At 45.4% G+C, this 27,581-nt stretch overlaps 1 protein-coding gene and 1 pseudogene across 7 annotated transcripts in view; one reads left to right on the top strand and one right to left on the bottom strand.

The window, feature by feature from the left end:
• MAP3K3 (mitogen-activated protein kinase kinase kinase 3) overlaps window positions 1–27,581 on the top strand; it is a 2,022,699-nt gene that overhangs the window by 987,686 nt on the left and 1,007,432 nt on the right. The window lies entirely within an intron of this gene.
• On the bottom strand, window positions 1,035–27,408 carry LOC144756512 (uncharacterized; annotated as a pseudogene).

Here is a 27,581-nt window from a genome sequence, read left to right as displayed (position 1 = left end):
CTTTTTTCGCAGCCCCTCTCAAAAGCTCTTCAATTAAAATGGCAATCTCGCTTATCAGTTACATATTCCATTACTCAATGGGATCAAATTCTGGAAGGTTTACATAAAGGTGTCCGAGAGGCTCGTCTCAAATTTTGCATTTTCAAAATCATCCATGAATGGCACTGGTCTCCATCTAAACTACATCATGCTAAATTGATATTACACTCTTTGTGTTGGAGATGTTCTGCTTTCGGTTGTGATATTACGCACATAATTTGTGAATGCCCCCGTACTAGATCATTTTGGTTTTTTATAAGAAAGACTTTGGCTAATACTATGTCATTACCTCTACCCTTTACTTCTGCAAATATTATTTTACATGATTTTCGAGATCTTCCGAAACTATCTAAACCACAGACCCGTCTTCTTCATACTGCTTTGGCTACGGACAAAATTTGTATATTACGTCATTGGAAGTCTTCTTTATCTCCTTCTCAGGAAGAGTGGCTGGTGGCTATGATACAAACAGTTTCATATGAACGTGTAATTTATAATTTGCAGGATCAGGCTTCTGTTTTTCTTCAAACATGGTCTCCATTCCTAGAAACCACGGTGGATAGTGACTCTGTCTCCATTCCTTCCTCTCCAACGTCTATTATCCCTCCTTAATTTTATTTTACGTATGGTTCACTCCTCCTGTTTTTTCTGCTCTTCCACTCTTCTCATATATCTTGGTTCCGTCTCCTTCTCTCCTTACTCTTGTTACTCTGGGGTCCTTCTTTCTTTTCTTTTCTTTTTCTTTTTCATTCTTTCTCTTTCTTCCTTTCTATTATCTTTGCTTTATAGATTATGGAATATTTGCTATTCTTGCTTCCTCACATTTATTATATCTTCTGTATAACTATAACATTTTCTCATTTGTATTATGTTTCATTTATCAATATCTTATTTTATTCTTTACTTGCATATGTAAGTGTTTTTGCATTTTCATCTAAAACTTTTTAATACAAAATGTCAACACAGATACAATTGTGCAACTTTAACATGCACGTTTAAACAGCATTATACCGTTTTTCTGTCTTTACATAATATTTCACAGTGTGTGGGCACATGACAGATAAAACTGAATAATTAGGTACTAAATCTAAATTAGGGTTTTGATTCCTTTTATTCCCCTCTCTAGTCGATTCTTCGACTACTTCCTCACTACCCCTGTGCATTTCTTCCAATTCTATATTTTGCATCTCTTTATTACTCCTTATAGGGAACATACAACCCACTTTAGCTATAACTCTCTTGCAACATGCTGAGATAACCTGAAATACTAGGCACATCCATCGCAGCAGAACTATTATAGGCAACAAGGCCTTAGACAACCCCGACATCCAGGACGGCACCCAATCAAACCAGCCAGTGAACCACTCATCTAGAGCACCCTCTCTTTCTTCATCTGTATATGCAAATTATGGAAGGTCAAAATGGCCTGAGTTAGATTTCCTTTATCTTCATCATTCGCCGGTATTAACGTGCAGCATACTGAATTACGTTTTTTACATACTCCTCCTTCGATTGCTGTCATTAAGTCTAAAACATATCTTTTTTCCATCAACATCAGTCTGATTGAATGCAGCTGTTCTTTAATTGTATTAAAGCCATCTTCAGTAGCATTTATGGTTCTCATTAGCTCCCAGTGGGTGTTCTGAACCCAGCGAGCAGTTGCTTTTGCTTGAAACATAGGTATCAGACTTCCAAAAAATGTTTGGGTGTCATTAAACAACCTATACTCTTTGGGCACATCCTGCCACACTGAAGTTCCAAAGTACTCAGCCATCCTTTTTCTTCTGTGATGATGCAGCAAAGTTGATGCTTTACTCATGGACTGCAAATATATTTTGTTTATTTCTTTTGCTGGTATTACCATAGAAGGAGTTTGCAAAGTCACCAGAGAGAAAATTCAGCTCCAGTCGGGGGGTAATTGAGTGTATATTCGAGCTCCACACTGCCAGCAAAAATCCATAAGGCTGGAGGTACCGCCCTGCATATCGGCATTGCAAATAGTTGAACTGAAATTGAGATTCCGTCCCACTTTAACAATCCCATGTCCCCTGAAAGCAAAGAGAAAATGTCATTAGTTTCACAGCCAGCTTAGAATGACGTTTAGTTCCAGTCCATGTATATCTATGTATGTTTTCAGCCCATACTTGCTGACATGATGCTTTTATGTCATCAAATCTCAAATTATTTTTTTTGTTTCTGTGCCATTCCGTAAAGATATGGGCCTACATGAAAACCTAGCTCCAGTAAACCATTTATTATTGGCAAATACTGATGCTTCAATACTTAATACTGGCCTGGCTGCGCAATCTGGGGGCAGTGGTTTGGCAGAATAATTAATACAGGTGGATGGTTGAGTAGATCTCCCTAGAACACCGTGTTCCAATACAGCTTCCTCCCAATTTGCATAACTATAGTTCTGCCCTGCTCCTTTCGTTCTGGATATCTCTTTCATTATCTCTGTTTTATCTGTCTAAATTTGCAAATTTTCAGGGGTTGTATCAAATCTGGTTGTATTAACTCTGGCTGTCATAGGACTAACATGTGTTGCCTGAAACTGTGCTTTTATCCTACACAAGAAAAGATGCAATAAACACTTTGTCATATTAACAGGCATTTCTTTAGGATACACTAAAGGTGGTGTTTCTATCGCAAGGGGAATAAGAGAACATGCATAACAACTATCATTTTGTGTATTGGTACCTATATCATGCATGCTTTTGTACCACAAATTATCAAGTAGAGAATCATGCAGAGGATGTGTGTCTGTTTCATTGAAAACAGCTCTACGAAAGCGTAATACTTCTTCCCTATGGGTGGGATCTTTTGCATCTACATAGCACATAATACAATAGCAAATTATCAGAGTAATAATCATAACCACTGAACTCATTATTACACTATGAAAAATATAATTGAGCTGTTTCTTCATTGTATAATTTGTTCTTGGACCATTGCATCCTCCACTCCTTGTGGGAGTGAGGCCAAAAATGGAATAATGTCCGTTATGTGCATCCAATTCCGCACCCCCTCCACTTTTACTGCTGTTGGCGTGCTCTGTGTTACTTGGTAGGGGCCTAGAAACTTGGGATCCTTCCATGTTCTCACACAGTTGCGCACGAAGACCCAGGAACCGATGCTGATGGCTGTAGACAAGGGCAGGGGTGGTGCAGTACTGTTGGCCAGTTATAGCTGAACCTCTTTAGAATAAACCTGTACAGCTTTTGTTAAGGCAGACATGTATGCATTAATTTCTTTCCAAACACTTTCTGATGCAGACTTAGTATCAGAACGAATCATTTGATTTTGTTTAAAAGAAAAATTAGAATGCCTACCTGTTACGACTTGGTGAGGGGTCAAATGATGATCTTTTGAAGGGGCAAAGGGACGGCAGAAAAGTCAATTCTTTTTCAGTGTCTCACATATTTTTGACACTTTACTTTTCAACAAGCCATACATCCTCTCAACAATGCCATTACTCTCTGGGTGGTAAACTGAAGTAAACTGGTGTTCCACTCCTAATAGTGTAGTAATTTGCTGAAATATTGTGTTAGCAAAGTGTTTTCCATTATCGCTGCGTATCGCCGCCGGAACCCCCCACCTAGGTATGACCTCTCTCACCAGGAATTTGGCTGCCTGGTCAGCATCACACCTGGAGCAGGGTCCTGCTTCAATCCATTGCGAAAATGGACACACCACTACTAACAAATACCTATATCCATTACATTTTTGGATCATATCTACAAAATCTATGTGTAACTCTATGAAAGGACCTATTGGACTTGGAATGGAGGATGAAGGCCTTTTGGTGACCTCTTATTAGAGTACTGATAACACACATGACATGAAGCTAGAAATACATCAACTAATGGTCCTAGATTAGGAATAAATCAGTTTTTATTTAATTCATCCATCAATACTCTTTTAGAATTGTGTGTTGGTAAATGAAGTTGTCGAAGGGCTGTTATAAGTAATGACTGAGGCATTATAACTTTATCTGAAGTTGCTGATCTATAAAGAAGTTCTGGAAATCCTGTCACTCCCCCCCCTTGATTTCCAGAGATCTTTTTCATGTTGTGGCACTGCATTTTGAATATCTAATAATGCCTCTGTAGAAATATTCTCATAGTGTTGTATCTCGACCTCATCATCTGCATCTAGAGTGTGCATACTGCATGATTTCATTGCATATAAACTAGCTTACTTTGCTGCTGTATCAGCAGCTTCATTTCCCTTAGACACAAAATCTGTTCCTTTTGTGTGTGCCTGGCACTTAACCACTGCTACTTGACACAGTATTTGCAATGCAGCAATAAGGTCAGATAAAAGATGTTGGTGCACTAGTGGTGTCCCATCAGATTTAATAAATCCTAACCTTTCCCATCTCTTCAGCCCTGAGTGAACTGTGGAAGCTACATATGCTGAATCAGTGTATATTGTTACTGGCTGACCCTGACACGCATGTAGGGCCATTATCAATTCTTTTAATTCAGCCACTTGGGCTGAGTCTTGGGATGGCAAGGGTAAGAGGTGCAGTGTATGTAAGGTATAATCAGTAGGTGTACTAATAGCCTCAATAACAGCTGCACCTGTATTTCTTTTACCTGTCTCCTGGTCTATCCATGAGGAACCATCAATAAACAATTGTCGGCCATCAGACAAGGGGTCCCCATGTGCCAAGTGATCGTCCTCCTCCAGTGTTGCACAACAGTCATAATCAGTGGGCTCTAGTGGGTGCACTAAAAAAGTTGCTGGATTGACTGAGTGAACTCGCGCAATGCAGATAGAAGGGTTTGACAGTATTACTTCATAACCTGTTGCTCTTTAAGAGAGTGCTCAACATACAATGTTACAGGGCATCCTGCTGCAATAGTACTACTCTTTTCTACTGCAAAAGCTGCTGCTGCAAGGGCTTGCTCACAAGGAAAGATACCTTCTTTCATTACTGGATCTAATAGTCCACTAAAATAGGCGACGGGTTTGTGACCCATTGGGTATTTTTGAGTAAGGACTGATATCATGGAATCCTCTGTGGCAGCAGAAAACAGAAAAAATCTCTTTGTATAGTCTGGATTTGCTAGCACTTAGGCTGAAGCAATTGCTTCTTTCAATTTCTGAAATGCACTTACACTGTCATTACTCCACTGTATGCATGTGTTGTCAGTTGTAGCTTGCTTCATTGCATGTAATAGTGGTTGTATGATGGTAGCATAATCAAATACCCCCTGACGTACAAAATCATAAAGGCCTAGAAATTTCTGCTGCATGTCTTTTACTGTCTTGGGCTGAGGCTGATCACGTGTAGTTTGTATTCTAGAACCTGCTATCTTTTTGCCATCTGCAGACAACACTTGGCCCAAATACAGCACTTCTTTTTGCACAAACTGTAATTTTTTCCTGTCCACTTTGTATCCCTTAATAGCAAGTAGCGTTAGGAGATTGACAGTGTCCAGAACACGTTCAGATTCTGTTTTACTGCATATTAATAAATCATCTACATATTGCAACACTGTACTGTCTGACTGGAAATTTAACAAATCATCTCTCAATACTCTATTAAACACAGATGGAGACTCACAACAGCCTTGTGGGAGTCTATAGTACTGGATTGGTTCACTATCAAAACTGAAGGCTGTCAAATAATGACTGTCAGGATGTAAAGGTATGCTAAAAAAAGCATTCTTTAAATCCACCACAGAAAACCATTTGGTGTTACTTGGTATATTAGTCAATATCACAGCCATGGCGGAGACTCGCATGTCTGCAGTTCATTTCCTTCTCCTGTGCGGAGTTTATTTCCTATTTCCTGTATCCTAGCCTGAATAATTGTTTGAATGGTCTGTGATGTTCGGTGGATGAAATGCCATATTGACTAGGTTTATACGCAGAAAAGTTGCGCGAATTGCTGACCGCGGCTGAATGTTGACGCCACGCCAGCTGATGGTTCATTCTCTTTTCATGCTTGATGATGCAACAATAAAAAACAAGTTTAAAAAAATAAATAAAATATTAGTCAATATCACAGATGGGACTGGCACTATGGGGTACTCTGCTAATACTATGGCATTAAGAGGGCGAAAATCCTGAACCATCCTCCATGTATTACCTGTTGATTTTTTTACAGGATAAATTGCTGTATTACGAGGCGATGGACAGGAATACAGGACTCCCTGATCGTTCAGTCTTTGTATTGTCCCTCTAAAACCTTCTTTTGCTTCTTTAGACAGTGGATACTGTTTTACACGTGGCAATAGTGCACCTGGTTTCAACTTTATCTTAAATGGTTCTGCAGATAGCATCAGTCATACCTTCTGGAGCTGATGTCCAGAGACAAGGTGGGACTGCTGCAAGTGCTTCAATATCATTGGAGGGGGATGGCACAACTGGTAACATGGTCTGTGCATGGTAAACACGCACTAACAAGGGCGCAGTGTGTGTATAAACTATCTCAGTCCTGGTGGGATCGTCTGAAAAGAGTTTTGAATCAGAAATATCCAGTAGTCTCAGACCAGGCATAAGAAAAATCAGGACCTTCCAAATTCCTCCATCATTATCTGATGCCACCAGAGCGCTCCATCTACTGGATATTTACATGCACTCAAGATAAAGGGTATTCACCTATCCTAGTTCATCACCACCAGCTTTTCTCCTGAAAATTAGTTTTGCTAGCAATTCCATCAATCTCTCTAAAAGTATCTTCTCTGTCTTCAGAACCATAAGCACTGCATCTACTAGCAATTTATAATGCACTGGCTCTGCCCTACCAACCACATTTTCCTCTGGTATTCTTAGTAAATGTATCCCACATTTCGCTTGCCCTAGTATTTCACATGTCACGGACCCATCAGAGGAAAATCTTTTTGTCATGTTTAATTTAGACATGATATCCCTTCCTAATAAATTTGCTGGTGAATTTTGAGAATAAAGGAAACGCTCCTGCGTTCGCACTCCTGCCACCTCTATGGGCACGTGAAGTGTATGGAATGCGCTGTACTTCACCAGAGAAGCCCTGCGTATCCATGGTGGCAGAGGACAATGGAACATTTCCTTCTGAGAGGCAAGATTGTGTTGCCCCTGTATCAACCAAAAAAACATACCTCCTTCCCATTATAATATTTTTTACCATTGGTTCTTCTTCTGGGTCTTTAGTCCTAGCTACCACAGTACTATTGGGATTCCCTGGTGCGTCCCATCAGGCTGTATGATAAAAGGGATTTCCACCTCAACAATCACTCCCCCTGTCCTTGACTCCCGGTGCTCACCAGTGCAGTAGTCTGCACCTGATGCTGGCCTCCTGCCTGCACAACAGGTGCTGGTGCCCCTTGAACAGGTACATTAGCAAATTGCTGTTGTTGCATATAAACCTGTGGTAGTGGAGTTATTTGTTGTTGAGGATAGGGGCATACAGATAAGGACCATATTGAGGCACTGGCCCTGATGTGTTCGCATTTTGTCATCCGCTCCCTATTCCTATCACTCCCTGTGTTTCATCACTCTTCTTAAAGCGGCATTCAGCAATACAATGTCCAATATTACTGCAGTAATGGCATTTAAAATTTCTTCTTCCTTGCATCGGTCTCCCCTCTCTTTGACCCCTTCCTTGCTCCCTGTTTGCAACAGGAACCTGCACAGGTTGAGGTATTTATCAAGCCTTTCCCAGCCCCACAGGCTCCCGGCAGTGTAACACAGTTACTCCCAAGACCACCATCTCGTTATCCCATCTTCCGGAGCTTTCTACGGAGGAGTTTGACAATCTTGTGATTAGGGTGAAATCTGGTTCCCCGAAAGATCCTCTGCGGCCATCTCAATTCAGGGAATCTTCCTCCATTTGCCTTCCCCCGCTTTGTGAGCTCATTAATTTGTCCCTGTCCTCGGGCTCCGTACCTGGTCCCTGGAAACAGGCGCAGGTAATTCCTGTCCTGAAAAAACCTGCTCTAGACCCCAACAAAGCGGAAAACTATCGCCCCATCTCTCTCCTCCCGTGGGCCGCTAAACTGACCGAGGCTCATGTTAATAACATTCTAGCAAAACATCTCCATTCTGCGAATATTTTAGACCCTTCGCAGAATGGTTTCAGGCCCGGTCACAGTACTGAGACTGCTCTCCTGTATATGGCGGAACATCTTCGCATGCTGATGGATTCAGGCCACACGGCGGCACTTGTGCTTCTTGACCTAAGTGCCGCTTTCGACACTGTCTCCCATGACATTTTACTACAACGTCTGGCTGAGGCTGGGGTGGATAAGCTGGCTCTCAAATGGTTCAGATCTTTTCTATCCAATCGCTCCTTTAGGGTCATTACTCCCCCCTTCGAATCCACACCTCATGCGATTGCCCAGGGAGTTCCACAGGGTTCGGCTTTGAGCCCCACCCTATTTAACCTTTATGTTCAGCCGCTAGCTGCTGTTGCCTTGCGTGGGAACCTTTCCATCGTGTCCTACGCAGACGACACGCAGCTGGCGGTTGCGATTAGTGGAGCTTCCGATCTCGAGGCAGCAAAGTTCCGTGAGGGACTTATATCTGTGGCCCACTGGATGAATGATAATTTCCTGCAATTGAACGCCAAGAAAACCGAGGTGCTCATTGTGGGGAAACAAACTCATCTGTGGGGCGACAGCTGGTGGCCAGCTGAGCTTGGTATTACCCCTACCCCCGTTTCTGAAGTGAAAAACCTTGGGGTTTAGTTCGACTCCCAATTGAGCTTTTGCACTCATACTAAAAAGATTGCTGCATCCTGCTTTGGGATTTTGCGTCAGCTTCGGTCCACTTTCAAATACTTTGACGCTCCCACTCGACAACTGATTGTGCAAGCCATGATCTTGTCTAAATTAGATTATGCCAGCTCCCTTTTTCTTGGAGTCAATCAAGCTGAGCTCTCCCGTCTCCAACGCGTCCAAAACGCTGCTGCCAGGGCCCTGGTTGGCTTACCCAGATTCTGCTCAGCTAGAAAAACCATCTCTAATCTCCATTGGCTTCCGGTGGCACAGAGAATAAAGTTAAAATCCCTCATACTGACATTTAAAATTTTAAAGTTCTCTTCCCCTCAGATTTTGCAGCAACTTATTTCCCCTTATGTTCCTGCTCGTTCTCTGAGGTCTTCTGCTCTTCACCTTGCCATTGTTCCTCGTTTCAAGAGATCCAGGACTGGTGGTCGTTCCTTCCGAGTCCTTGCCGCCAAGTTGTGGAATTCCTTGCCTGTCCACATTCGTGCCATTAATAAGCTCCTCGCTTTTAGGAAGGCTGTTAAAACCTTTCTCTTCCCCTTAGGTCCTTAGTTCTGTTGTTGTGTTGTGCCTTCCACCTTCTGTCCGGTTTTTGTTCTGTTCTAGCGCCAGGACGCCCCTTCGCTGGGGCATCTGTGCGCTCTATAAATCCGGATAACATAACATAACACAGTCATTTCTTTTCCTGTCTTTTCCTTCTCATTTTTCTGTATTTTTGTGTCACCAGTTTAGCTTGTGCTCTGTCACTTTGGTCTTTATTCATCCTTTCCCTTTCTTCCCTTTTTCCACAAAAATGTATAATATGTGCTTGTATTTCTGCCCAGGGTTTTACATCCAAAGCCACAACCTGATCTAAATGATCTTGTATGCCTCCTGGTAGCCCCTGTTTTAAAACATTGTGGAATAATCTACAATTACCTCCCATGTCTACAGGTCCTACATCTGCTTCCCACTTTTTCTTCATCATTGTTATGTAGTCTTAACAGGACTGTCCTGGAGACATAGTTTGTGTCATCAATGCCCCAATATCGGGTCAGTCTGGGTACCTATTCCTTAATTCAGTCCACACTCTAGAGCGCACTACTCCAAAAGCAGACCCATCATGTTTTCCTTTAGTAATAGTTACTCCTTGTATCTCTGCACTTCTCATTATACTATCCACCTCATCCCCTATAATGGAGCTCAAAAGGCTCTTTACATCCCCAAGAGCTAAATGTATCCCAGCTGTTGCATTTTCAAATGCTTTTATCCATTTCCCTGCTCCTTCATGTAATGGAGACAGGCCTTTTTTTAGATTTTCTTTATCCATGTGATGCCATGGATACATAAAAAAAATGTATATAATCCACTAAAGAGAAAGGGTCGGTAGGCCACTCTTATACACCTTAGAGAAACTGAGTCAAAACAACAGAAGAGTACCTAAAACAAAAGAGGGGGGGTCGCTGCGTCGCTGTTGTTAAGTGGCAAACACTATATCCCCCGCATGGAAAATGGCCATTAACTGGGGGCAAGCCCCAGGTAGTGAGCACACTTGGGCCCCGTAATCTGTCATTGTTTTTGGGACAGGTATGAACTAGTGCGTCTTGCAAACTCCTTTCGCGTTTGTAGGAAAACAACGGTTTCGTCACAGACTCTGGCGTATTGTTTAAATACCACAAGTGGCACGGCATGCTCGATATATAGCGGGACTGCTTTTTGCATTTGGCAATGCATGATGGAACATACTAAATGCAGAAATGCCAATGACACGGATTGATCATTAGGTGTACTTTGCACCTTTCGCAATGATAATGCTATTTATTTGCAAACACTATACGAGTGGGGAACGATATATTTGTTCATTTTTCCCTATGTTGATGGATTTATTTTCAGATTCAACACCCCTCACGTGCTGGAGGGGTTGCACGTGGAAGTTCCTGTGCATCGGTTACATACAAGTTTGTAATCCCCTTTCTTCCCCGCCCCCTTTGGAGCTGGCGCCTTAGTGTGCGTTGCCCACGAGGCGAGGGTATGTATGGTCCTGCAGAATGCTGAGCTGACTATTGGCTCACCAAAGCAGAAACATGTCGACCTTTGTATTTTTATGTTTAGGACTTTTTGGTTCAAATTAACTCAACCACTTATATGTCCGTTTTTCACTTATGTTTTTAACGGAGTTAGAACTACCCCTTTATTAAAAGAATTACTCTAGTTTGGGGAGTAGTCCACACTCCTTTTAACTTGCACTTTTCACTCTGTTGGGTACTATTTTACGTACTTACAATGAGGACCCAATGAAGACAACTGGCTACCGACTTTCAGTTGGTGCCTGAGGGTTCTTTTTCTTCACCGTGTTTGCAAAACCCACCTGACTGTTCACTCTGTTCTTGACTCAATCCTTTGGTGGTGGTAATTAAGTTTCTTTACCCACCTCTTTTGTTTTGACTCTTGCCATGGAACATAGACAGGCTTTGCTCCCTGTGTATTATACACCAGTGGCATCTGTATTACAGCGGTATTCCTGTCACCATGTCCCTCATAAGGTGTGTCAGACCTTAAAGCATATATCTTCCACACACATCCAGACTTTGTTGCATGTAATCATAATCCCACGCTGGAACCCCATAACCTTGAAAAATACATAAATCAGCCATATTTATCAATTCAGGGTCAAAGGATCCTGCTCTTGGCCACACTTTCATCTGTGGCACCATGCCTGCTGTCCATCCTGCAAGATTATTAGTAAATTGTTATTGTTATTGTTAATTCCGGCTTTTATAGCGCCAACTCACCGGCAGGTCTCAAGGCGCTTATGACCGAAGGGCAACAACTACATAATTATCAGAAGGAGGAGAGCAACATAATGTTTAAACAACGCATCCCTAAACAAGATTGTTTTTAGGATTTTTCTGAAGCGAAGGAGATTACCTTCTTTACGGAGGGTCTCAGGTAGTTTGTTCCATATTTTTGGTATCAGAGTAGAAAAGGATCTCCCACCTTTTGTGGCCAACCTAAACCGGGGGCACACCAACAACTGTGCATCTGAGGACCTTAGTCTTCGTTCCGGTTTATATACCTCCAACCGTTCCTTTATGTAAAAGGGTGCTTGCCCGTAGATTGCCTTATGGGCTATACATAAACTTTTGAAAACAGACCTTTGCCCAATAGGCAACCAATGGAGGCTCTGCAACAGTGGAGAAGCATGAGATCTTCTTGGAAGCTTAAAAATGAGACGTGCTGCGTCATTTAGGACCACCTGCAGTCTGCTGATCAGGATTTTTGGAAGGTCCAAGTAAAGGGCATTTCCGTAGTCCAGCCTTGAGATTATCGTGGCAGAGACTACAGTGCGAAGCATGGACTGGGATAGAAATGGGACAACATTATACCAACTATTTTCTCCCTTCGCTAATATCTCATTGGGTGTCAAGTCAATGTTTCCTTTCCTTTCTTTTCTCTGTATAAAACTTGCCATTCCCTGCATATTTCGTATATGAAGGGATCTTACTTCAGCTGGAGGGGAACTTTGTCCTAACTCTATCATACCCTCTGCTCGAAATAGACACCCAGACCTTGTTGTACTACTGGAAAACACCTGCTCTCCTCTTAATTGTTCTCTAAAAGCACTTTGTTCCTCTAATCTTCTTCCATTAATTTCAGCATTTCTGTTCTCAGCCTCTTGCCACAATTCCATGCGTTCCCGGTCAAGAACCCTTCTAGTTTCACTCTCCACTGAGTTTATTTCTTCCTCATCTTTCTCATCCTCTCCTGTCACATTCTTGATTTCTAGATCATATCCTATGTCCCTTACAACTGTCTTTGCATCTGGTTTAAATTATATGGAATTACATATATTTGAACAGTCATCAGCAATAAGGCTTAATCTCTTAATTCTATACTGTATTCCCTTTACAGTGGTGGTCATGGCACAATAACCCTTATCCTCTTCCTGATATATTTTTGATCGTGCCCCTAAATTAAACTTCTCCTGTGGGGTGCTAGTATACTATCCATTTCCCTCACTTGAGTTTTGAGGAATCTTGCTAGCCCATTCTAATATATCTTTGACTTTTGTTCCAGCTATTTCCCTTTGTTGTATTGTCTTAATTTTACTGAAATGTCTCCTATTCAGGACACTGTTCCCTCATATACTTTTTCAGGTTTAAAAGGGTCTTTATTAATTGTTTGAGCAAGATTAACCTCCCCCATTTTTAATAAGTTATCAACCTTTGGTGTAACTTCGTTTATGGCAGTCAAGGGAATTAATATCGCATCTTCATAGCCTAAAGCTGGAACATCAGTGTCCACTGAGTCTATTGAGGTAGTGGATTCCTTATCTTCCACTGACAATGATGGATACATACCCTGACGGCATAAGGGACCTTTAATTATCTCAGAATATGTCGGGGGTGGTGCTGTGGCTTCTACATGGGAATCCTGACTGAATATCTTCCACATGTCCAATGATGCTAATCTTTTTGTTCTCTTATCTCCTTTATATGCTCCTAAGATATATGATATTACATGGGCTATCACTGTATTATCAAAAGAGCCATCTGGTGGCCATGGAACCAGGGAAGTCTTTGTGCCTTCTGCCCATTCCTGACATTGTCTTTTTATTTTGTCAGAGTCACCTGGAAATGTGGAAATCATATGGCCTAAAGGAGTCCCTTTGTCTCCCTGTCTCCCCTTGGAAGATTTCTTAAAGAAAGGCATGACCTCACAATTTTCTTTTAAATCTACCAAATAAGCTTTTACTATTCTTAAAGGCTCTTGTCCTAATGTAGATCACACTAAAAAAAACTGCTGGTACCTCTGATAATGCGAGAGAACTTATAATCTATTACACATGATATAACAATCACAAATCTACATTATATTTATATATATAATGCATTTATGCAGTTATATAAACTACTGGTCGAACAGTATACAATAAGAAACAAATGTGTTTGAATAGTGGTATTAAATTATATATGTATTTATATGATTTTATATGATTTTTCTACAGATATATGGGAATTACTCTTTCCATATGGCATTATGTTCACTTTCAAAGTGTGTCTTTTATGTTTATCAGTCACATGGTGTACCTCACAGCATATAAGAATAAGGCATTTGTATTTGAATTTATTGTGATCAAGGGCATCCGCCCGAAACGCGTCATACTGCCGTTTGCCGTTCTGAAACTGGTGCAATAAAACATCTTGCCTTACTTTTGGATTCGCTGGTCTTTGTTCGCCACTTGTTGGAGGTTCAAGATCGTGTGTTTGGATCTATATATATATATATATATATATATATATATATATATATATATATATATATATATATATATATATATATATATATATATATACAAGAATTCGACGATCGCCCTTTTTTCCTACCTTTTCTGGCCGCTGCAGACGTCCTCCAGACCCGTACCCCTTATGTCCAAAAACCAAATCTTTCGTATTAACGGGTCTTTCGTATCAATGAGCGTCTGCCATCCTCCTCAAATTGTGCACGACTAAATTAGTTGTCTGCAGGGGCCCGAAGGGAAACCTCCGCAACGGCAGGCAGGAGCAAAGGAGATCTCTTGGCTGGCTCTGCCACGATGTCGGGGGAAAAATCCTTTCAGCAATGCAAATCATTTAATCACCACATCTGCAACAAAAGGGAGTATAACAAGGTTTATTGCACATGCCAGGCTAATTCAGCTGGGAGAGTGATGTGCTATGAGCAAAGCACAAGTCAGTCTCAACTAACATACGCTTATTATAATACTAATTTTGGAATAGATCCATATTTAATACAATGTTCACAATAGAAAAAGCTTCCTGCTTTTCCGTTCTGTCCCACCCAGATTATATACATTTATTTAAAGAATAGCTCTTTCCTGTTGTTCGTGACTTCGCACACCAAACTAACAGACTACAATGGAAAACATTCTTGCTGCTCTGAATTTCCTGTTATGTATCCTAGGCAGGACGTTCTCAGCTCGAATACAATGAAGAGGAAAAAAACACTTAAACCAAACCGCATTTAGGCCTTTTTTTGGAAGCAGGTTGTAGGTCATTTCCAGATATAATTGTGCAACTTTAACATGCACATTTAAACAGCATTATATCGTTTTCTGTCTTTACATAATATTTCACAGTGTGGGAACGTGACTGATAAAACTGAATAACTAGGTCCCAAATCTAAATTAGCGTTTTGATTCCTTTCAAACTGATACAACCCTTCCAAAAGGGAAACACCTGCATTCCACTACCTACAATGCCATTCAAAGAAAGGAAGGTGAGATAAAATGAGTATTTTTTTATTTATTTCTGAAAATTGGAAATCTGGTATACATGGTATTTCCTTTTTTTTAATTTTATTTAATTTTTAAGTTTTACACAACAGAGGAAAAAAAATCAAGAAATGAAACAATGTCATACCACCCCAGACCCGCCCCACCACCCCGTTCGTAAATCAATAGAGAGAACAAAAAGTGAAACGCTAAATGGAACAAACCGATTAAATCATTTCTCTGGTATCTTTCATGATTTAAGAGATTTACAAAATACGAAAATCACATAGAAATAAAGAATTTCTTAGCAGTCAAAATGAGCTAAACTTAATCAGTGAAGAAGAGCCTATAAGTTGGTATTGTTGTGTATTTAGAAGATCTAAAAAAAAGGAGGAAAGGGAGCTGGCTTTCTTGACCCTATTTCCTGGTCTGATTAAGCCATACGATTAAAGGTTCCCAAATGACTAGGCCCTTCCTTTTACCCCTGACGCCTTTTTTAGCATAGATAGCCTTCTCGAGATGAGAAGTCGTGACTACTCGGGCCAACCACTGAGAGAACAATGGAGGATTTACATCTATCCATAAAGAGGCTATACAGATTCGAAAAACTGTCATGGCTACAAAGATAAGTGCCCCAGCGCTATTTCTGCTAACCTTGTCTTGGGTCCCTGGCAGAATAGTCGTGGGGGTTAACTCGATGTCCTGAGAGAGAACTATCATTAAAAAATCCTGTAATTTGGCAAGGAGTGGAGTGAGTTTCAGTCAGGTGGCGAACATGTGTACTGAGTCTTCAGTAAACTCTGAACATCTAGTACACAACGTCCCCTTGCCTGTTCCCCATTTGGCAACTCTGCTAGGTGTGTGTTAGACCTGTCTGCCCTTTGGGTGGTCCCTCCTGTTATTTATTTATTTGTGTCCCCTTTTTTGCCCTCAATCCTTTAATTTTTTTTAATGTCCACTGGAATTTTTAGGTGTTGACCTGGGGGGTGGGTACTCCTTGACCCCAGGATTCCTCTTAGGTATTGAAATATCTTCTTTTCTGAGGGAAAGCTTAGTTACCCAAAATGGTGGCCAGTAACTGCCACAACGGTTACTTCAGGAAAGGGACCCATAGGTTAACATAGGGAATCTAGAACCTTCTGGCCTGTTCTGGACACTTGAGGCTAGGGGTATAAAAGGCCAACTGTAGGGTGGCAATTTTGTCATTCAGAGAGGGTTAGCTAGAGTACAGGCTGTGGCGCTAAACGGGGGTAGGTCGTTCAGAGGGTGGACTGCTTTTTAAGGGTTGCCTCCTCTTGGTATCACCACCTCCTTTTCCTGCAGACCTGACCTAGTTGGACTGCGTTTCTGTTGAACCTGGACAGGAAGTCTACTCAGGTTAAAGGAAGGGTTGATCCCTAATCTGGGTTGAGTTGAGAGACTTAACAAGGAGTGTAGGGGTGTGGAATTCGGCCCCCCCCCTGTCCAGTATTAAAGACTAAATCGAACTCTGAGTCACTAGAAGGTTGGTGTTAGGACGGAGAGAACTAGTTATTTCTTACCTCTCCTTATACTTCGTGCCAACCTGCCACCTGTGCTGGGCTCACCGGGACTTCACCAGCCTTCCTTCAGTGGCGCGGTTAGAGGAGTCTCCCTCCGCTGTTGGTGGCCTTGGTAGGGAGAACCGAGGGCCCCTGAGGTGTGTTCCACTTGTTAGCCAGCCCGCTCTATTTGTGAGGGTGAGGGCTGCTGTGGTGGCGCGGCGTTGCGCCGGACCGGTGAGGAGATGGCTGTCTCCAAGAGGGGGCGGAGATTCAGTCAGGAGGAACCCGCGATCGCGCAGGCTCAGAGATGGACCACTGAGCACTCTGGGGAGAAGGAGGAGATCCCCGCCTAGCGACGCTGCTCCCCTGCGCCTGCCCAGAGCCGCCGTTCCTCAGCGAGACGACGAGGTTGGCTCGTCAGTGAGATCGGAGGGAGAGAAGAGTTTTGAAGCCCTAAGCCGGCGTGACCTCCCTTCACGACCGGCTGGGTTGCCTTGGTCTGACTCGCGAGGGAGGCGCCACTTGAGGAAAGAGTCCGGTAATGTGACTGGAGCGAACCGAGTCCCGGTCAACTTCAAAAGATTAAGTAAGCGAGGGAAGGGGGCTCTTGGTTGGAGGGAGGAGGAGAGTGAGACTGAGTCTACAACGGGACATCCGTTCTGTCTGCCCATCTGAAATTAGACTCCAGGATATCCCCCAGGCAATGTACTGAGACATGTCCAAGACCCCCATAGGTCCTTCTCCTTTGGTGCAGTGATTCCCGGATTTGGTAAAATTGAACTGCCAGGAGCAGTACCCCAGAGGCAAAACTGTGTGATAAAGTGTGGGGCGGTAGCGGATTTGATACAGAAGTCTGTGGGCCCATGAGGAGAGGGCAAAGGAATCACAGGTGTCTTTTGAGAGACTAGAGCTAGTCGGGTTATTTAATACAGTGAAATAAAAGCTTGTCTGTCTCCATTTAAATCCCTAGCTGCTTAACCTGTGACACAAGGGTCCTGTGACTGGAATTGTACTAAGAACCTGCACCAACTGGATAATATGGTTCTTGAGACCTTAAAGGGGTAATGTACAACTGTGTCCACCTGTAGAGGGAGTTAACTGGATCCGAGACCTTTTTCTGGGGTCGTGGAATTTATGTAATGTTTCTTTAAATCTGCGGAATATGTCAACCAGACTCCTGTCATTTAAAAGTATGAGAAGGGGAAATCTATTACCAACAAATGCAATGTAATGTAATGTTCTCTTTTTATTGTTGTAACAAACCTGATGGGGGAGTATTTGATGTGAATTATTGACAAGACTTTCAGATGAAATAAGCGAGAGTATACAGAATTCTTTTATAAAAGTGAACCGTATTTTTCTACAACTGGTGTAGCGTTATTTTTGAATGGATGGATGCTAGGTTACTGTGAGTGTGTGACGCAAGCTCAACACTTTGGCCTTTAGGTTTGACTGTCTTACACTGGGCTTGACTACCCTATGCGATCTGGAGATCCCAGGTCCAACATAATTGGTGTCCAGCGGTGGGATGAGAACTGTGCTTGCATCCACTCTATAGTAACATAGTGTACTCCACAGGCCTACACCTGGAGTTTTCTCCTAGCAGACTCCCTAATTATATTTTTGTTTTCCAAATTTACTCCTGGTGGTGGGTGGAGGAAGCTTCTAGTTACCCTCTGAAATAATTCCTTCCAAGTGGCTGTCCCGAAACTCCCTTGGCAAAAATGGAATTCGCATTGGAGGAGTTAGAAACCTATACTGTGGCTCAACTCCGAGAATTTTGTCAGAATATGGGAGTGTTCTTTAAGCGTGGTGCTAAGAAGGGGGAACTTCAGACCAGCTTGAGGGCGTGGGTGGCAGTGCACCCAGAGGGGAAAGAGGAGGAAGAGGAAACAGACAGGGACACTGTCATCGGGGTCGATGGATTGTTCCAACCTGAAGTGGGGAACCTACTACCGGGTCCTAGGACATCTTCAAGGGAGGGCAGCAGTGTCTCAGCGAGAAGCTTGACTGAAGCCGAACTAGCGGACAGGAGGGAAAAAAGACAACTAAAATGGGAGTTAGCCAGGTTGGAAAAGGAGAAAGAGGAGCAGAGGATGGCTCACGAGTTGAAACTCAGAGAGTTAGATCTCAAGGCCCTGCAAGTAGGGGCTTCCAATTCTCCAAACGGTGGCAGAAAATCTAAGGATGTGACCAGGGAACCCAGACCTTATCTACCTAAGGACGTAGTTGCCAGCTACAGTACAGGGGATGAAATCGCCAAGTGGCTGGCTGCCTATGAGGTCTCCTTAAGAGCCCATGGGATACTGGAGAAACACTGGGGGGGTGGCTTGTATAAGTACATGCCTCCTACAGGGAGGGATACACTCTTGGCCCTAGAGCAGGGAGAGCAGACCCACTACCCAACCATGAAAGTGGCGCTAATAAGAAAGTTTGGACTGACCCCAGAGAAGTATCGGCAGAAGTTCAGGGGTAGTCCCAAATTAGGCACACAGAAATGGGTGGATTTCTTGGACTACGCAAAGAAGGCATTAGAGGGTCGGTACAAGGCAGCGAGGTGAGGGACTATAAGGGGTTGTACGACCTTATTCTCAAGGAGCACCTACTCGAGAAATGTTTTCCCGAGCTGCGTCAACACCTGGTGGACAGCAAGCTGACCAACCCCCGGAAGCTTGCTGAGGAGGCGGACATCTGGGCAAGTACCCGGGTGTCCTCAAAGGGGACTGGAGGGGATTCCCAAAGGACCGGACAGGGCGCCCCCAGAAGAAAGAGGGGGGAGATAAAAAGAGGGAGTTCTCAAAAGGCCCTCAAAACAGTTTCCAGGGAAAGGGAACAGGATTCACCCCTAAGGCTAACCCACCCAGAAACCCTCATCCTGGCCAAAGTCAGCAGCCAAGGGTTGTCCACTGCTTTGAGTGTGGTGGTGTTGGACATTATAAGGGAGATGTCAAATACCCAAAAACACCACCCCCTCCCACCGGAGGAAAAGCCCCGGGAGTAGCTAGTGTAGTGCTCGGGGAGGAGTTGCCCTTAGATAAGGGGGGTGAGTGGGCGGGTGTCACCTTAGTGTCCCTGGGAGATCGGGAGATGGTTCCTAAGATCCAGGTGCCCTCAAATACTGTAAAGTATGGGCAGTGGGTCACCATCAATGGCCAAAGAGGGGAGGCTCTGAGAGACACAGGAGCCAGTATGACTATGGTAAGGAGTCAACTGGTGTCTCCAGAGCAGGTGATTCAACATGTACTCCACCCCGCCGCGATGGCTGACGGCAGATTGGGCCACTACCCTGTGGCCGAGGTTCCATTTGAGTGGGAAGGGGTTGCAGGTTCACTTCGAGTTGCCGTAAGCCCTGCCGTACCAGTCGATTGTCTGTTGGGAAATGACATGGAGCACAATGCTTGGAAGGAGGTGGAATACCGGACTCATTCTGAGATGCTGGGTACACCTGATTGGGCCTGTGCTAGCACAAGGTCTGCGACTACCCGGAGGGGGAGTTCATCTGGGCTGGAGCCTGGAACAATGGCCCAGTCCGCTGCCAAAAAGGGAAAGAACCGGGTACAGGAGAAGCCTGCTTCGGCTTCCCCACCCCATGAGACAGATCGGCCACCTGCGGTGGTGGACCAGGAGTCCGTGGGGGGGGAAGTAGTCTCCCTGGAGGACTTACCTATCCCTGCTGAGTGGCATGTGGAAGGAGGGCCTACCAGAGAGGAGTTTTGTAAGGGCCAGAAGGAGTGCCCTACCCTTGAGGGACTGAGGCGACAGGCCGAAGCCCAGGCAGCAGGGAACGTTGCTGGGAACTACCATATTTACTGGGAGGACGGACTCCTCTACAGTGAACCTAAGGTACCTTTGCCCGGTTCCTCACGGGCCTTGGTAGTCCCTCAACGGTACCGAGCCTTTCTTTTAGAACTGGCTCATGAAATTCCATTGGCAGGACACTTAGGACAGGACAAGACCTTTGCCCGGCTTGTCCCCCACTTTTACTGGCCTCAGATGAAAGTGGCATCCGACACATACTGTCGGACATGTGTATCCTGTCAAGCCAGTGGGAAGACAGGGGTGAAGCTGAAAGCTCCCCTGGAACCACTCCCAGTCATTAGCACCCCCTTTGAAAGGGTGGGTATCGACATTGTGGGGCCATTGGATCCATTAACAACAGCTGGTCACAGGTTTATCCTGGTTCTGGTGGATCACGCCACACGGTACCCGGAGGCAATTCCTCTGAGGACTGTTACTGCACCTGTAGTGGCTAGGGCCCTGATGGGGATCTTTACCCGAGTGGGTTTCCCCAAGGAGGTTGTGTCCGACAGGGGGACCAACTTCATGTCAGCGTACATGCGGGCTATGTGGAAGGAGTGTGGAGTTACCTACCGGTTTACCACTCCTTATCACCGCCAGACCAATGGTCTGGTGGAAAGGTTCAAACAAGACCTTGAAAGGCATAAGAAGTCTGCCTGAGATCCTGCGGAGGAAATGGGACGTCCTCCTACCCTGTTTGCTGTTCTCCTACAGGGAAGTGCCACAGAAAGGAGTGGGCTTCAGCCCCTTCGATCTTCTGTATGGGCACCCTGTGCGTGGACCTCTCAGCCTGGTGAAAGACGGATGGGAAAAGTCTCCCAGGAAGCTTCCCCAGGACGTGGTGAGCTATATGCTGGCCTTCCGGAGCCAAATGACTAAGTTGTGGAAGCAAGCTTCAGACAACTTGGAAGCCAGTCAAGCAGTGATGAAGGAGTGGTATGACCACAACGCTCACCCTGTGGAGTTGGAGCCTGGCCAGAAAGTGTGGGTGATGGAACCTGGGGAGCTAAGTGTCCTCCAGGATCGCTGGACAGGCCCCTTTGAGGTGTTGGAGAAGAAGGGTAAGGCCACCTACCTGGTGGATCTTAAGACCCCTCGACAGCCCCTACGGGTGCTGCATGCCAATCGCCTCAAACCCCACCATGAGAGGCCCGAGGTCATCTTGATAATGGTGACTGATAGGGCAGAGGAAGCGGAAAGCGAGCCTCTCCCTGATCTCTTTTCGTCTCAAGAAAAGGATGGGTCGGTGGAGGGAGTGATTCTCTCCCCATCCCTAACTCCTGAGCAGCGAGAGGACTGCCGCCAGGTCTTGGAGCAGTACTCCTCGTTGTTCTCCCTTGTCCCGGGAAGGACCCACCTGTGTACCCATGATGTGGACACAGGAGACAGCCCACCAGTGAAGTCTAAGACCTACCGGCTGTCAGACAAGGTGAAGGCCAGCATCCACGGTTAAGTTGCATTATGCTGGAGCTAGGAGTCATTGAACCTTCTAGTAGCCCCTGGTCCAGTCCGGTGGTTTTGGTACAAAAAGCTGCCCCACCGGGCACCACTCCAGAGCTGAGGTTCTGTGTGGATTACCGGGGACTAAACTCAGTGACCAAGACTGATGCACATCCGATCCCAAGGGCGGATGAACTTATTGACCGGCTGGGAGCTGCCCAATACCTGAGTACCTTTGACCTTACTTCAGGGTACTGGCAGATCTCACTTACAGATGGAGCAAAGGAAAGGTCAGCCTTCTCCACGCCTGAGGGACACTACCAGTTCTGTGTGATGCCCTTTGGGCTCAGGAACGCCCCTGCCACTTTTCAGCGGCTGGTGAACCAGGTCCTCTCTGGAATGGAGACTTTCTCTGCTGCCTACCTGGATGACATTGCCGTCTTCAGCAGCAGTTGGGAGGACCATTTGTGTCACTTGCAAGCTGTTCTCCAGGCCCTGAAACAGGCTGGCTTGACAATCAAGGCCAGTAAATGTCGAATCGGGCAGGGGTCGGTTGTGTACCTAGGCCACTTGGTGGGTAGGGGAACAGTGCAGCCCCTCCAGGCAAAGATTGAGGCAATCATGGCCTGGGAGCCCCCCAAGACCCAAACTGAGGTCCGAGCTTTCCTGGGCCTCACAGGTTACTACCGTCGCTTTGTGAAGGGGTATGGCACTATTGTAGCGCCCCTCACGGAGCTCACATCCAAGAAACGACCTCGACGGGTAGTCTGGACGGAGGCTTGTCAGCAAGCCTTTGTAAAGTTGAAACAAGCAATGTGTGCAGCACCGGTCCTGAGGGCCCCAGATTTCTCCAAGGAGTTCATTGTCCAGACAGATGCATCAGAGCATGGCATTGGGGCAGTGTTATCGCAACTCAACGAAGAGGGTCTGGATCAGCTTGTTGTCTTTCTGTCTAGGAGACTGCTTCCCCGGGAACAGAAGTGGAGTGCAATTGAGCGGGAAGCCTTTGCAGTGGTATGGGCTTTGAAGAAGTTGCGGCCATACCTGTTTGGCTCGCACTTCCTGGTTCAGACCGACCACCGACCCCTTCGTTGGCTGATGCAAATGAAGGGAGAAAATCCCAAGTTGTTGAGATGGTCCATCTCCCTACAGGGAATGGACTTCCGGGTGGAACATCGGCCTGGAGTGGACCACGCCAATGCAGACTGTCTCTCTAGGTATTTCCGCCTTAGTGATGAGGACTCCCAAGGGGTTGGGTAGCTCTCCCCACTTTCAGCTGGGGGGGACGTGTGTTAGACCTGTCTGCCCTTTGGGTGGTCCCTCCTGTTATTTATTTATTTTTGTCCCCTTTTTGCCCTCAATCCTTTCATTTTTTAATGTCCACTGGAATTTTTAGGTGTTGACCTGGGGGTTGGGTACTCCTTGACCCCAGGATTCCTCTAAGGTATTGAAATCCCTTCTTTTCTGAGGGAAAGCTTAGTTACCCAAAATGGTGGCCAGTAACTGCCACAACGGTTACTTCAGGAAAGGGACCCATAGGTTAACATAGAGAATCTAGAACCTTCTGGCCTGTTCTGGACACTTGAGGCTAGGGGTATAAAAGGCCAACCGTAGGGTGGCCATTTTGTCATTCAGAGAGGGTTAGCTAGAGTACAGGCTGTGGCGCTAAATGGGGGTAGGTCGTTCAGAGGGTGGACTGCTTTTTAAGGGTTGCCTCCTCTTGGTATCACCACCTCCTTTCCCTGCAGACCTGACCTAGTTGGACTGCGTTTCTGTTGAACCTGGACAGGAAGTCTACTCAGGTTAAAGGAAGGGTTGATCCCTAATCTGGGTTGAGTTGAGAGACTTAACAAGGAGTGTAGGGGTGTGGAGTTCGCCCCCCCCCCACCCGTCCTTTCCAGTATTAACCACATCGATGCTATGCCTTTTCCCGCTGTGTGCTGGAATCAACAAAAACCCAGCTCGTCATGAGTGTGGAAGGGGTTAAAGACTAAATCGAACTCTAAGAGTCACTAGAAGGTTGGTGTTAGGACGGAGAGAACTAGTTATTTCTTACCTCTCCTTATACTTCGTGCCACCTGTGCCGGGCTCACCGGGACTTCCCCTGCCTTCTGTCAGTGGCGCGGTTAGAGGAGTCTCCCTCCGCTGTTGGTGGCCTTTGTAGGGAGAACCGAGGGCCCCTGAGGTGTGTTCCACTCGTTTGCCAGCCCGCTCTATTTGTGAGGGTGAGGGCTGCTGTGGTGGCGTGGCGTTGTGCCGGACCGGTGAGGAGATCGCTGTCTCCAAGAGGGGGCGGAGATTCAGTCAGGAGGAACCCGCGATTGCGCAGGCTTAGAGACGGACCACTGAGCACTCTGGGGAGAAGGAGGAGATCCCCGCCTAGCGACTCTGCTCCCCTGCGCCTGCCCAGAGCCGCCGTTCCTCAGCGAGACGACGAGGTTGGCTCGTCATTGAGATCGGAGGGAGAGAAGAGTTTCCCTTCACGACCGGCTGGGTTGCCTTGGTCTGACTCGCGAGGGAGGCGCCACTTGAGGAAAGAGTCCGGTAATGTGACTGGAGCGAACCGAGTCCCGGTCAACTTCAAAAGATTAAGTAAGCGAGGGAAGGGGGCTCTTGGTTGGAGGGAGGAGGAGAGTGAGACTGAGTCTACAACGGGACATCCGTTCTGTCTGCCCATCTGAAATTAGACTCCAGGATATCCCCCAGGCAATGTACTGAGACATGTCCAAGACCCCCATAGGTCCTTCTCCTTTGGTGCAGTGATTCCCGCATTTGGTAAGATTGAACTGCCGGGAGCAGTACCCCAGAGGCAAAACTGTGTGATAAAGTGTGGGGCGGGAGCGGATTTGATACAGAAGTCTGTGGGCCCATGAGGAGAGGGCAAAGGAATCCCAAGTGTCTTCTGAGAGACTAGAGCAAGTCGGGTTATTTAATACAGTGAAATAAAAGCTTGTCTGTCTCCATTTAAATCCCTTGCTGCTTACCCTGTGACACAAGGGTCCTGTGACTGGAATTGTAAGAAGAACCTGCACCAACCGGATAATACGGTTCTTGAGACCTTAAAGGGGTAATGTACAACTGTGTCCACCTGTAGAGAGAGTTAACTGGATCCGAGACCTTTTTCTGGGGTCGTGGAATTTATGTAATGTTTCTTTAAATCTGCGGAATATGTCAACCAGACTCCTGTCATTTAAAAGTGTGAGAAGGGGAAATCTTGTACCAACAAATGCAATGTAATGTAATGTTCTCTTTTTATTGATGTAACAAACCTGCTGGTGGAGTATTTGATGTGAATTAGTGACAAGACTTTCAGATGAAATAAGCGAGAGTATACAGAATTCTTTTATAAAAGTGAACCGTATTTTTCTACAACTGGTGTAGCGTTATTTTTGAATGGATGGATGCTAGGTTACTGTGAGGGTGTGACGCAAGCTCAACACTTTGGCCTTTAGGTTTGACTGTCTTACACTGGGCCAGGCTACCCTATGCGATCTGGAGATCCCAGGTCCAACAGTGTGATATACAGAAAAAAGCGTGTGACCGCGGGACTAAGGAGAGGCAGGAGCCGTGTCTTGGTTAAGCCTGGTTTTATTTTCTCAAACAGAGAATCGGTACAAGTTTTTCTAGATACTCATGTCCTCGCTCGCCGACACCCAAAAGGGAACAGAAGAGAGGTATGTATCAGTAATGGGGGTGAGGAGTGGAACAACCCAAATACCAGGGGGGGGGGGGGTTTCGCACCCAGTGACAATCACACTCGGCCGTGTTAACTTAAACAAAATAGGGGCTTGTGGGTTAAACGGTGCAGGTTACACAGACTTTCAGGGATATGTTACGCTAAGTCAAACGTCTGCCCCTCCCTCTCCACCACCCCAGGAATCGATTACGCACCTCTGCTAGCCGTACCCCTCCTGGTGTACGGCTGGGCGAATCGTGGTGTTGGCCTCCTGGCGTCTCGCGTCCTCCCGACCCGGTCTCTCCTCTTCCTCCTGATGCCTCCGTAGACTCAGCTGTTCCTTGGACCTTCGGCTCGGCTCCTGGATTCCGTCTCGTCGATCCCTCCTCTTCCGACTGTCGTCCCTCTCCGCTCCACCACCCTCCGCTCGTCCTCTCCTCCTCTTCGCTTCGCCCTCCTCCGCTGCTCCACTCCTCCACGCTGCTTCCCGCCACTCCGCTCTGCTTCTCACTGTCCACTCCTCCGGTGTAATAACACACCTGGGAATCGTCGACGCCGCCCTTTATCGTCTCTCCGGACTCCACCTCCTCCATTAGATACTCGGTCCGTTTAAAGGGCTCGCACTCTTCCTCCTCGTCATGGCAGTACCTCTCCTGACCCGTCCACAACGGAGTATGCAGGGGCTGTGAAAACAAGAGGGGGGGTCACAAAAGGTCAGTGGGCGCCCGGCCTCGGGGCGAGTCTCGTGGCCCTGGTTACAAAGCGTTTTAAAAAAATGTACCCCTGCAGTTTGGCTGAGAGCAAATCATTCTGGGCAGATCTCAAAGCGCTTTGAAAAGTATTGTGAGGAACCTCCAACTTCGATTGCCATGTTTCTGCTATTTTGGGCAGGTCGTCAGGCATTTTACTATTCAGTGCACAGTAGATAAGACCTATCCGGGGTAAAACGGGAACCTTTAGTTTGTCGATAAGGTCTATTTTCTCGAACCCTGCTATTTCACCAGCCTTTTGAGACAAAAAATCACTTATGGCGATATACTTAAAAGCATCTTGGTACCGCAGGCTGTATTGAATTTTAAGGTCAGTAAATGGCTTGATTCCTTTGATGATGATTAAATCTCCCAATTTTAATATTCCAGCTTTATTCCAGTGTTGGAGAAAAGATCTTGCAAAAATAGCAGGCAAATTGGAGTTCATTTTGATAGGGGAGTAATAGTTCAATCTGACCAGCCCATAAATCCTACATACGTTAGAAAAGACTTTAAAGACAACCATCAGAGTTTTGAATCTGACCCGTTTGTAGTACCCAAAGGACGTTTGTCACCAAAGGCATCCACGAGCCTCCTCCCCAAGTAGTAGTTGGAAGGGAGACGGGAGCCCGATGGTTGGAGTAAAGGAATGTTCAGATAACAATTCCATGCTGTACTGTAGGACCGAAGCCCAAAAATATTGTGTTATATTAGAGAGTGCCCATCCACCCCTCTCCCCGGGAAGAGAAAGTTGCTTGAACGCCCGTCTAGGCTGAGAATGTGCCCAAATAAATTGTGTAAAAAGTTGTTCAAATTTCTGTAGCATACTTTTATTGAACTCTAGAGGGATAGCCCAGAAGAAATAAAGTAGCTTAGGGAAGTAGGTCATCTCGATTCCATTGCATTACACTATGGTCAAATGCATGTTGTTAATCCGATTGAGCATTCTCTTAGTATCTGCTGCCAATGGGATTAGATTTTCCGCCATGATCACATCAGTGTTTGCATCCACAGTCACCCCCAGGTATTTCGCTTTCTGGACAACCTGCCTATCCACCCAGTTGATTTCTTTGTTTAAAATAATCTAGGTTTTGTTTTTATTAAGTGCATACCCCAACACTTTCCCAAACTCTTGAGCCTCCAGTTCCAGGGCCAAAGTGGCACTCTCGGGCTCCGGGGTTACTACAGCCAGATCATCTGCATAAGCCATGATTTTAGTATCCCAGCCAGAACCACTCAGTGCCAAGATTGCTGGGGATATATATATATATATATATATATATATATATATATATATATATAATTTTTCACATGGGAGTCGCATTTCAAACACAGGACTCTAAGGCTGACAAGGCAGGGAGGTACGTTATGGATCTGGAGAGC

Source organism: Lissotriton helveticus, chromosome 5_1 (genome assembly GCF_964261635.1).
Source record: "Lissotriton helveticus chromosome 5_1, aLisHel1.1, whole genome shotgun sequence".
Lineage (NCBI taxonomy): Eukaryota > Metazoa > Chordata > Amphibia > Caudata > Salamandridae > Lissotriton > Lissotriton helveticus.
The sequence above is the reverse complement of the archived record's forward strand: the minus strand, read 5'-3'. Positions and strand labels throughout refer to the sequence as shown.